General features: G+C 39.6%; 1 protein-coding gene across 2 annotated transcripts in view; it reads right to left on the reverse strand.

The window, feature by feature from the left end:
• The window catches only part of LOC120430175 (uncharacterized), a 28846-nt gene that overhangs the window by 14254 nt on the left and 2084 nt on the right, over positions 1–12508 (reverse strand). The window lies entirely within an intron of this gene.

Consider the following 12508-nt stretch of genomic DNA (forward strand, 5'->3'; position numbering starts at 1 on the left):
GCTTACAAAGCGAACAGCGTAACCATTTAGCCACGCCTACCCCTACCAAAAAAAAAACTCCGTGCATTTTTGTCACTTTTCATATGAAAAAAGCCTGCAAATTGATTTAAGTGCAACAATTGGCCAAAGGGATTTCAGGTCAGAACGTGTTTGACACAGATACGAGCTTGCCTACCGTAAACATTTTCAATTATAACTCGGGACTCCGGCAACTAAATTCAACCTTCGGTACAATGCACAGAATGTTCAACCAAACAAAACTTTATTGTTATTGTTTACATTTCGAGCTCTAGTTTTTGTTTATTCAAGGTCAAACATTAAAACGCGTTTTTCTCGGAACGTCAAAAAGCGACCTGCGACAAGATTGCACGACAACGTCGAACTGACGTGAGCAGGAAAGCCTATTTCTATACGTTTTGCCTTCCTCACCTTACTGAGGAAAGGCTATAAAATCACTCGAAAAATGAACTTCTTAAATCAACCTCATAGACCCACCTTCACGTTTACCTATCGACTCAGAATCAAATTCTGAACAAATGTCTGTGCGTGTTTTTGGAGTCTCAAAGTTGTGTAGGGGATACACTCAATGTTTACATTTTTTATAGGGCCTCATAAAAAAAAAGACAAGATTTGTTTACACTTCGTCTTTGATCCCTTTACAAATAATTTAAATTCACTAAATCTACCCAGTTATTACAATCGCACATTTCCTTACAACTTAAATTTAGGTTAACATGTTCTACCTTAACAGCTGGTTGTCCCGTACATGCATATGCGGGCTATAACCAGCTTCATATACTCTCTGCAGGTGCCACATAGTTTTTACTGCTCCCCGGGAGGCGCTTCCACATACAACACAACAAAATTCGATTCCCAGTCGGCTGTCATTAACCGCGGAACGGGACGGGGATATGGACCAAAATCAGGTCACGTGCTCAACAACAACAACAACGTAAGCGACGGATCCGTTCTAGAATAGGTATCCCCCCCGGGAGTGAATTTTACTTGCTTTCACCTCAAATCCGAAATCGTGACATCTTGCGGCAGGGTCGGTCGATGACTAAATGGGTGTTAAAGGTATAGATCGATTGAATACAGTTTAAATTTAAACTCAAAATTGGGTTTCCATGAGTAGATTTTAAATATATATTTAAGCAAAACTGCAAAGGACTTAATCCATAGCTATTGAGTTACTTTACGATAGAGTGTAAAATAGCGACTTAAATCGACCCCAAAATGTGTGGCATGTGATTGTTTTTGTTTGGCTTTGATCACGAAGCTACGACTTCGAAAAGAGTCGCCTGCGGATCGTCAATCGAATCGGCACTATACTAGTTTATAAAGCTGTTCTAGGTGTATATATAATTAATCGAGACGATTTCCACATGTTTTCCGAGCATTTCGAAAACGAAAAGATCTTCTTTCGAGCACGCCAAAGTTAACAACTTAAGCCGAGGGAATGTTAACGACGACGAGAGAGCTAGACATGGCGCTAAGCGACGTTAATGTTCTTTGACAGGGCTACAATTTGCGTTAAACGATTCTTGATGGGATGCTCCCATTTGTCTAAGACGAATCGGTTGCATTTGATCCGGAACGGCCGCGATTAGGCTACTAAATTCCTCGAAGCAAAAACAGCGGCGATAAGAATTCGTTCTTGAATTTAATCAGCAAATGAATTATAACATTTTAACGAATCCCGGTTATACCTGGTCCATTATTATAAATATAAATCTAGCTTTTTTAAGAAGTCGTTTCTACATTTAAAAGTATTTTCCCTCAGCCTGATAAGACACCGTCTCTGTTTACCTTTCCCAAGATTCTATAAGCTTAACATTATACCCTTGAATTTTGTTTGTCTTCAATTTAGGGCTTATCTTGGTGTACGCAAGGGTTTCCGGACAGCGCGCATTTGCGGTCACAAAAATCGATTTTCCCAGTCGCAGCTGATTTTTTTCCTTCTTTTCAGGAAACAAACAGAACTAGAGGCGACACACGTAGAAGCAGCAAAAAAAAAAACTGCGATCCGCAGTGAAAACGGCGACGTATACGAACGATGATAGGTACATATTTGGAACTATAGCGAACCGCGTTGGTGACGTGCACGCAAAACCAGCAGCCCATCCAGCAGTGGAATTACTTATTTAGCAAGACGAGAAGCATTAAAATCCAGAATGGTTCAATGTCATGTGAGTGATGTGGTGTAGGTTTTTTCCAGTGGGTGGTCCGGAAAATTTAACCATGTTGAAACGTAAAGTTACAATTTAAAGACTTTTCAAAACATTCCCTAGTATATTTATCAGGATTACCGCAACTTCAAACATTACAATTTATTTATTCAAACACATTTAAGCAATTCTCTACGTAATCGTTTTTTTTTTTTTTTTTTTTTATCCGGCTGAAACTTTTTTGGTGCCTTCGGTACGCCTGAAGAAGCCATTTTGTATCATTAGTTTGTCTATATAATTTTCCATACAAATTTGGCCGGACTCCATACAGAAACGACATATGAAATTTCAAAAATCTGTATTTTTTGAAGGAATTTTTTGATCGATGTGGTGTCTTCGGCAAAGTTGTAGGTAAAAAATATTTGTGATGTTTAATTTCACTTTTTGTCACTAAGATTTTATTTGTAAAAAAAACACTATTTTTATTTATTTTTTGATATGTTTTAGGGGATTAAATGCCAACTTTTCAGAAATTTCCAGAATGTGCAAAAAATCTTTGACCGAGTTATAAATGTTTGAATCAATACTAATTCAAATAAAAAACGAAATATCGGTCGCAAAAATTTTTCAATTTCATTTTTCGATTTAAAATCGAATTTGCAATCAAAAATACTTCAGTGAAATATTGATAAAGTGCACCGATTTCAAGTTATAGTTATCTTAAGGTAACTTTTTTGAAAATAGTCGCAGTTATTCATTTTTTAAATTATTGCCCATGGTTGCCCTCTTTTGAAAAAAATATTTTTGAAAAGCTGAAAAAATTCTCTATATTTTGCTTTTTGGAACTTTGTTGATACGACTGAGATATTGCCATGCAAAGATTTAAAAACAGGAATGTGTTAATCCTTTAATCATCCATAAATTCAGTAAGGGCTCGAACCTCACTTGCTTGAGGAAAAGGGTGAAGATTGAAAACAATAGACAGTGAATGAAATATACTATGAAAGAATTAAAAATAAAAGAATGATAATTGTATGTAAAAAATAAAAAGAAGTGTACATCATGTAGAAATAGACAATAGTTAATAATCAGAGATAACAAACATGCTTAGATTTAAGCAATAATAATTTATAGGGCAAATAAACAATTATTCAAATGAATAAATAAAGAAGTAAATCAACAAAAAATAGACAAATGATAGATATTACTAGTACATTAAGGGAAAGTATATTTTTAAGGAAAAAACAAAGTTTGTTGTAGCAGTTTCAGGTTGTTACAGTACTTCCACAACAGTTGACTCAACATGTTGCGAATCAAAACAATACCGTCAACAATCAAAAAATTACTTCCCTTTCCCACTTTGACGCACCCCTTTCTTCTTAAATCATTTAAAAAAAATACCCATTTTAAGCCTAATAAGCGGTCGTGTTTGAATGATGCTGGATAATCTGGAGTGTTCCTTGAAATTTACTAAAACCAAGTACACCAACGAGTAGAGCGACTTTTTGTGAACATTTCTGTTTATTTTCACTTTAACTAAAAAGTTATTCTATTCCTTTTACAAGCATTTAAAAAAATATTTCCCAAACGTATTCTAATCAGACGAGAATGCATTGGGCCACGCCCATTTTTCTATTTTTAGCTTAGTTCTTTTTTCTTCTAGCGATCTTTTGGGTCTGCTTAGTGCTGCCAATTGTGATGAAATTTTGAGCGAACACTCACGAAAAGTAGCATTTATAGAGAAAGTTTCCTGGCATCACTGGCCCACTCCAACAGGCGCTGCTGGTGGTGTTAGTGGCCACCCTTTGTTCTTTATATGCCTTCGCTTCTCGATCGGTTTTCTTCAGCCTTCGATTGGAATGGGTCGTCAAAAGACTTGGCGCGTTTGTTTTTTTTATGGCGCTTGCTAATAGAGCTATCTAAGGCCGATCTCACACACACTAGCAAACCATTTGTTTTGCTGGCTGGTACAAAATTTAACCTCAATCTTTTTCGTCAATCTTTTTCGTGTACGTACACGCAATATATGCGCACTTAGATAACTCTATTATTTACATGTTTCGGGATTATTTTTCAAATAACTAATGTTCAAAAAAAAAAACATGTTGCCGGTAGTTGGAAGCAATTTCATATCTTCAGCGCTTTGAAATCGTTAGCGCAAGTGAAAAGATATTGATGGCGACTTTCGTTAAGCAGTTAACCTCTCATTTTGCGTGTGGATGTGTGTGCCACCAAAATGATGAGAAATGGTCTCGAAAAATAGAAATTATGATCAAAAGTGCACTAAATTTGATCTTTTTGGCCAGTAAATGGCATAAATTTGCGTGCTTACTTGAGGCGGTGCTGTTGCTGGTAAGTTTATAGCCTCAATAGTATTTTTGGAGCTTTAATCGAGCATCAAACTCTCCATATGACGAAGATAGGTGTTTGATTAGAAAGGGTATATTTCCCCTAAAAGAAGCAAAACTTATTAAAAAAAAAACATAAAACACAGTCAATGCAAAACATTAGGTTGCTAAATATTTAAAAGTCTTAATAATTTTTCATGATTAAAAACAACAATTGCAAAGATTTTTTAAAGTTTATTGCCCAAAAAAATAGGAGGCAAAAAATCTAAAACCTCAAAATTTCAATGAAAAGTAAAGTGAGATCAACTGATAAGTGTTTTAATTTACATCTTATTTTTAACTTTGCAGGGATACTTTTAAGAGCATATCAATGCCCAAGTAACCATCCAGCACTAAAAGAAATCATAAATTAGTTGCTAAACAGCATTCACCAGCTAATCAGTCATAAAACAGCTAAGGTGTTTGCAAATCAGCTCTAAATCAACTGCTCTGCGAACAGCTGAAATAGAGCTGATTTACAGCGGTCACTAGCAACACTGTTGTTATTTTTTCTAAAAATCTGGCATCACGTCTGCCGTTTTGAGTGAGAGTGAGAGAGAGTGAGCGAGAAGGAAAACAAAATAATACAAAGCTCTCGCTCACTTGTAAATAAAAACCAACATGGAAATATTATAATTGGGAAAACTTGGACGCATTTTTTGATATTTTCGTAAGTATTACACGAGATAAACAGTTTTGCCTCATTTATTTATAAACTCATATTTTTCAGGAAGCAACAGCCGTCCAATAGAATTCCAACAACGGTGAGGAAACACCGTTGAAATCAATATCGGGCCTTGGCAGGTACGACGATCCACGAATTCTAAGCTGAATCGTCCGGATTTGGAGGACACTTCGTGGTTGTGGTGCCACAGCTGCAGGTACGAAAGGGAGTTCCGTGTTTTTAAGTTTGTAATAATTTAATTGTGTGATGTGAGGTGCGAAGTTAAAATAAGATCAATAAAAATGGCTTTGAGCTTTAATTCGTTTTGATTTTTTTCTCGAAGGAATATATGCAGGTACTTGTGTATTCGAGGGGCAAACATTTTTACCAATGTTTTGATTTCGAGTGTTTTGCTAGGCCATGTAACGGCACTTGAAGCTGTGAAATCACACCAGTTAAACATTTCCCAAACAGGCGTGACAACACGGGCGCAGGAACCATCAGTTAACTTCGAAGACCTCTCCTGGTATCTGGCATCACATCCCCAACATAGCAAGTTTAATAAAAAAAATCGGCTGCTCCGCTCGGACAGCTGAGTTGGTGGTAAACAAACTAAAAATAGAACTGAGAGAGAATGTGAGAGAGCAATATTTTTGCCTCTCCCAACTCTGTTGTCATTTTGCAGGGGTGGAACAACAACAGTAGGGGCCAGCTGGAAATCAGAAATATAAAGTCCAAACTCAGCAGCAAATCGGCTGCAAAAGCGCTTTTGATGCAGATGTAAAAACTCTTTTGCATTAGCTCGCAGCTGTAAAAGCGCTTTAAGTGCTGAACAGTGATTTGTTTTAGTGCTGGATGGTTACTTGGGTGTTTAACAAAATTGAAGACTCTCTGTATGTATGTACTGTATGTATTTGAACCCCCGTCTTGGCAGGACTTGGCCATGTGCACAGTATATTTCAATTGAGACGGTTCGGTTAGTAACCACCATATGTCTCAAGAACCTTTGAAGCGAATACCTTTCTCTGGCTAAAGATTTCTTCTGAAATTGTACAGACATAGATCGGTAATGCAGATGACTCGGGCCAGGCAATCCACGACTCCCTCGTCCAGTTCATGAGTATATGAGATGGCCCTGGGCTGTTTTTGAGACGGTGTTAGTAGTTATATAATGGTTTGATATGTTTTACCTTGTGAAATTGTTTCGCCACTACGGATGAATTCAGTTCTAGAGCATTACTAGAGCATAACTCCATGATGGCCGACTGGTTAGCGTCCCAGACCATCAATCCAAAGGTGTGAGTTCGAATCCCACCTGATTCTTAAAGGTTTTTTGTTCATATTCAAAGTTCAATTCCTGATTCCAAATTTCAAGGGAACCGACCGGGATTTGATCCCTGAACCTTCTGCTTTCGAGGCAGAAGCCGCAACCATTAAGCCACGGAGCCGGTTCAATGTTTAACAAAATTGAAGAGCAGACAAAAAAAAGTTATAATAAATATACAAGCGAAAACTATCATAAAAAGATTTTTGATGAGTTTGAAGTGATACCTCACTCATTCAACTCAATCGGGTGCTTATGAAAGTTTTTTTTTAAGGAAAATGGAAGACATCGACGATAAAAAGAAAATTCTTTGAGACAATGCAATGGGAGGAGAGAGATTAGAAATTGACATATTTCTCTCAATTCACTCTCATTTTTGTTTTGTTTAGGAGATAAAATAAAAATCTAAAAAATGCTACTTTATTTATGGATGGCACCTATAAAAAATAGGGATTTAAAACCCCGTTTTATTTGATAAGAAAATCCCTTCTCAAGATACAGATTTTCGAATATTTACATTTCATTTTAGTATGACTAGCCGGTGAAATGAAATGAAGATTTGTGTGGAAAAATTAACGATGCAATAACGATTTTCTGGCAACATTTCTTAAAAATAAAAATAAAACTCAGAGGCAATTTAAATATCAAGATTTTTTTAGATTTTGTATTCGCACCAAACACCCACTTTTTGGCACAACCCGGACGACATCACACTACATAACCCATTTACGTTATAACCCAGTGACGACACTCGACGCGGCCAAGGACCGACTTCCGGAAACGCGCGGATAAGGCATGCAAAAAACCGCACACACTTTTTTTCGTTACACCGGCCAGCCAGCACCAGTGTGAAAGCCGATACCAACCAGAAGCGGTCGTGCACTGATGGGTAAGGCTGGTGATAATTAGCTTTCAGCTCATTAGCATCACGTACCGTTTTCCCGATATTACCGAACCGGGGGGGATCCGCACTTGAAGTGAATGTCTCCTTCAGGGGTAACCTTTGAGTGGTGGGGTTCTTCTCGCTGAGTTTTTGGGAATCTTCTTCATTTATAATTCATGCAGCAAGGGTTAGTGGTACCGAGAGTTGCAGTTCGGATGACCCTTCAGGGGATAGAAGGGTGCTAAAGAGCTCGGATTATGCCCGAAAGGGATCCTCCACTTGGGTGCTAAATGAGTAGATGTGAGAAATCTTGTCATTTTCAACCAAATGACTCATGGAAGTTACATGGAAATTCGGAAGCTTAAGCAAGGGCCAAAAATAGGTACTCTCACTACCTCTCTTCAAGTATATACTAAAAAAAATTTTTTTTTGCGGTGCTGTACATTGGAATTTCATAAAAATTCAAAATACTTCACCCAAAGGAAAAATATATCTCAAAATCTGCAACAGTGGATTTGCTGCAGAAAATGTCATATTTTATAACATTTTTTGCAGCAAGCCCCTAGATCATTTTTGCCCGCATGTAAACATTTCAGCGATCTGCAGTTCTCACCAACACATATAACGCTGGCCCGTCCTCGAGCAACACTCCAAAGAGAAGCATATGTTGGTGCTCTTTCACTCACTTTTCATGAAGCGTCCATGGCGCGGTGGTAGCGTGTCGGATTAATAACCAAGAAGTTGGTGGTTCAATCCTCGTTCTATTAAGGTTTTTTTTGTGAAATACAACCAAAAAGCCGTCGGTAATGTCGATAATTGGCATTCCAGTTTGACAGCTTGCCCAGAGCAGACGTGTGTCCTTTGAGCGCGTTTTTGACGGTGTTTTTTTTTTAACTTTCGCCGACGGCCATGGCGGCGGCCGCGACGGCGGAGAGTGAGTGGACGGAGCATAGAACCGAGGATGGAAGGCCGTTCTACTGGAACGCGGCCATGAAGAAAAGTGTGTGGGAGAAACCGGACGGGTTCCAACCCAAAACGCAGGCGGCGACGGGCATGGAGGTGGAAGACTCCGAAGGAGGAGGAGAGGACGGGGGCGAATTTCGTCCCGTGATCAAGGTTCGGCGCAGGAAGGCTAACGAGGAGATCAACGTCGGCGATGGCCAGGAAGTGGAGAAACTGCTCAGCAACAACAAGTTCAGCCCGCTAGCGGAGAAGAGCAACAACAACAACAATGCGAACCCAGCAGCAGAAAAAACCACCCCCGTGGTACCAGCACCCGGCAAGTCGGCCGGGGAGAAGAAGCAGCCGCCGCTGGTGGTGAAAGAAACGAGCTTCGCCCGCCTTGCGAAGGTGATGTCGACATGTGATGTCCAGCCGGAACACAAACTGACGCGGTACGGCACCAAAATTACGTGCTTCTCGAGCGACGACTTCGACACGGTGCAAGCCCACCTGAAGAAGAACAAGGTGCAGTTCTACACGCACGGAAAGCGCAGTGCGAGACCGCACCGGGTAGTAATGCGAGGTCTCCCGAACGCGGAACCGGATTACGTCAAGGAGCTGCTCAAGACGGAACATCAGCTGGACGTCTTGGCAGTACACGCCATCAGGCGGAAGCAGCAGCTTCCCGCCATCGATGAGACGCCTTTCATCGTGCTCTTCCCCAAGGGGCACACCAGTCTGAAGGAGTTGAGTAGCAAGGTAAAGAAAGTGGGACCAGTCGTCGTCCGGTGGGTGGCCTACCGGAACAAAGAACCGCACGTGACCCAGTGCAAGAACTGCTTGCAGTTCGGTCACGGAACCAGTAACTGCCATCTCAAGCCCAGGTGCAGCAGCTGTGGGGGTGCCCACAGCACGGAAAAGTGCAAAGCAGAAGAAACGGAAGCCAAGAAGTGTGTCAACTGCTCTGGATCTCACGAGGGTCTGGACCGCAGCTGTCCCAAACGTGCGCAGTTCATCCAGTCGAGGCAGCAGGCGTCCACGCCGAAGCCGCCAGCATGGAAGAAGGACAAACAGACTCCGGCAGGAGCCGCGTTTACCGCGGCGGATTTTCCTCCGCTACCTGGAGCGGTGCCGTCCGTTGAACCGGAAAATAAACATCCTCGTCCCGCAGGAAGAAGTCGAGAAGATACTGGCGCCGGCGCCGGTGCAACCCCGAAGGAGCAACAAGGCGAACGGAAGCTGTACAGCGAGTCGGAGCTGTGGGCCATTTACCGAGAATACCGAGTACGCTTGAGGCAGTGCAAGACACCCGAGGAACAGATTGATGTGATCGCACACTTGCTGACACATGGCACGAGCAAATGATCATCTAATTCAGTTACGGTTTTTTTTTTTCTTTTCTTTTATTATTTTTTGTACTATTGATCCTCGGTCCTAACCTGGTCACAGCACCTAAAAGGACCTAATAAAAATAAGTTATGAACAAAAAAAAAAATGTCGATAATTGTCGGTAACGGGCAAAAATGTCATACCCCTATATCGCAAAAAATGCATGAGGACAGTTTTCATGCAGATTCTGATATACTTTCATGCCGCCATGCATCACAATCATGCGACTGCCAGTTGGGTGTTTTAATCCAGCCAGATTATCAATGCAGAAAAATGCGTTTTAGATTGTTTCAAGCTGATTTGACTTCTATTTTCATTAAAATTTTGAAGTTTTTTGAAAAAAATATTTTTTTTGCCCCCTGATTTTCCGTACCAATTTGGAAGGGGGGGGGATAAACTTTGAATATTTGCAACGGTTTAAAAAAAAGTGGTTGCAAGGCTGTTATATTATTGACCTAGGCAAATGTGTCACATTGACTACAAGGAAAACAGACTTTTAGAAATGAGTCATGTATGATTCAACGTAGTACTTCAACCGATCTTCTGCAATGTGAAAGAACTGTAACAAATCTCCATATCACTCTAGTTATAGCGCAAAATTCAAATCAGCAACACACCGAACTGGTTCGCTTGTCATATATAGGAGAAACGATTCTCGTGTAAAAGAAGGAAATTGTAATTGCCCGGGAGGAAACAAGTTCGGGATGAAATTTTAACTGACTCTTCCATTAGCCTGATGGCCACAACCAATCGCTAATTGAATAGTTTCCGTCACACACGTACATTCATACACACACACAGCAGCAGCACAATGAATGTCATAACAGAAATATCAAGTGTATACTAAGCACGTGTGATGGTGTGTGTGCTGGTGGTGGGCGGATTTATTCAGACCCCGCAAGGGAGGATGGCAAATCAATTTCCCTGCTGGCAATGCCGCAACCATCCACACTGCTGACTACTACTAGGTTGGTTGGGCATTCCATAAAGCTAACATCATTTCGATTTCGATTTCAAGCTGGAAATGAGAAATGCACTCGATGTTGTGTGTTGCTTTGCATGTCGAGGCGGCATTATGGGACACGAAGTCATGCTTCTGTTGCTGTTGGAAAGCGCATTACCTTTTTACATATTGACTGGTGTTTGACAAGGTTGGTGCAAGACTATGTAATGGGATGCATGCTGTCTACATGAGATATTGACTTTTTTCATGATGTATCACGCAGAAAAATAAGGCATATTTGAATCAACAAAACGTTTTGTTGATTTGAAAATCATGATTTTTGTTGAATTAACGCTAAACGTCAAAGCAGCTTTTTCAAAACAACAAAAGACTTTTGTGGAATTGAGAAAATCAAGATTTGTTTCAACGCATTTTTTTGTTAATTATAATCCACAAAATTTTTGTTGATTCAAACCTCGTTCAGGCTGAGTCTACAAAACATTTTTCTGCGTGATCCCTAGCAGAACGACCAAAATTATGGAAAAATGTTTCAAAATCTCGCTCCTCAAGCCGAGTATTTTTCCCTGCGGTATTCTCAGTCTCTGTTCCACATATGAATAAAATCGGTCAGGATTAATACATGGATTCTCGATGGTTCTCGACCATTAATGTAGAAAATCTCAAAATTTCATATTACTAAAAATTTATTAAATCCCTTAAAAATATAATATGATTTCCAATCACTCCTGAAAGTATAATGAAGATATTTCATGATTGAAGTGGGTAACAGACCAAAGTGAACCGTCAAACCGGTATTTTCAAGGAAAAAACAAAGATCGTTACAGCAGTATCAATTGGTAATGAGTAGAAAAGCATTGAGAGATAAGAGAATCAATAGTTAGTAAAATCAAAATCAAATGATGGATAATAAATAGAAGAGTGAGAGAAAATGAGAATCAGTAGAGCAAAATAAAAATAGAATTGATCAGCGTTATAGAAATTGCGAGCAATTTCAATGTTTTTCGTATTTTTGGACCTCAAGCTTCAATGACCGTTTTACCCCACTTCCCTTTGTTGTAGAGAGATCATATTTGGCATGAGTTCAACTAATGTATAGACAAACAAATGCTCATCCAAAATCGGTGCAAATTTTATTCAAAGCTTGAACTTTGAAAAATATTTGCATCGGAGTTCTGGAGCCAGCCGCTTCAACTTTGTCGTTACATTTATATAGAATTTTGAATGACATGTAATCTACTTAATATGTAGGCAGTGCCTATGGGGACGCGCAGTCCAGTTTTTTCGTGTTATTTTCATCTCTTTTGTGTCGCTGTTTGTGTGCACGGGGTGATTGGTTTTTTTCTTCTTCTTTTTTATTTTTTTTAAGTTCGCGCGTTCGTTGGCCTATGAGTTTTTTTGTTCTCTTTATATAGTTTTTGATAGAAACGATCCGAATTCTTTTTTTTTGAGACAAGCAAGTCGTATTGCTGGATTAAGTCCTTTCTATATCATGGATGATCGGAAGGCACGCCGACGAATATGTTTTAAGGCTTATGATATAAAATCTTTTTAATGAATGAAGCCCTTCCTACATCACCGTTGATCGGAAGGCACGCCGACAAAAAATTTCTGGAGAATCGCGGTCGAATTAATACTATATTTAAATTAGTAGATAGCTATCTTTCCGCAGCCGGCTGCCTAAGATTTTTAAAATTTCAACCGATAATCAAATTGCTTATGGTCGCATCACCTACCACAGTGAATCCTGACCTCAAACCCATCTTACTAACCCCTCAAAACTCATGTGA

Source organism: Culex pipiens, chromosome 1, assembly GCF_016801865.2.
Source record: "Culex pipiens pallens isolate TS chromosome 1, TS_CPP_V2, whole genome shotgun sequence".
Taxonomy (NCBI): Eukaryota; Metazoa; Arthropoda; class Insecta; order Diptera; family Culicidae; genus Culex; species Culex pipiens.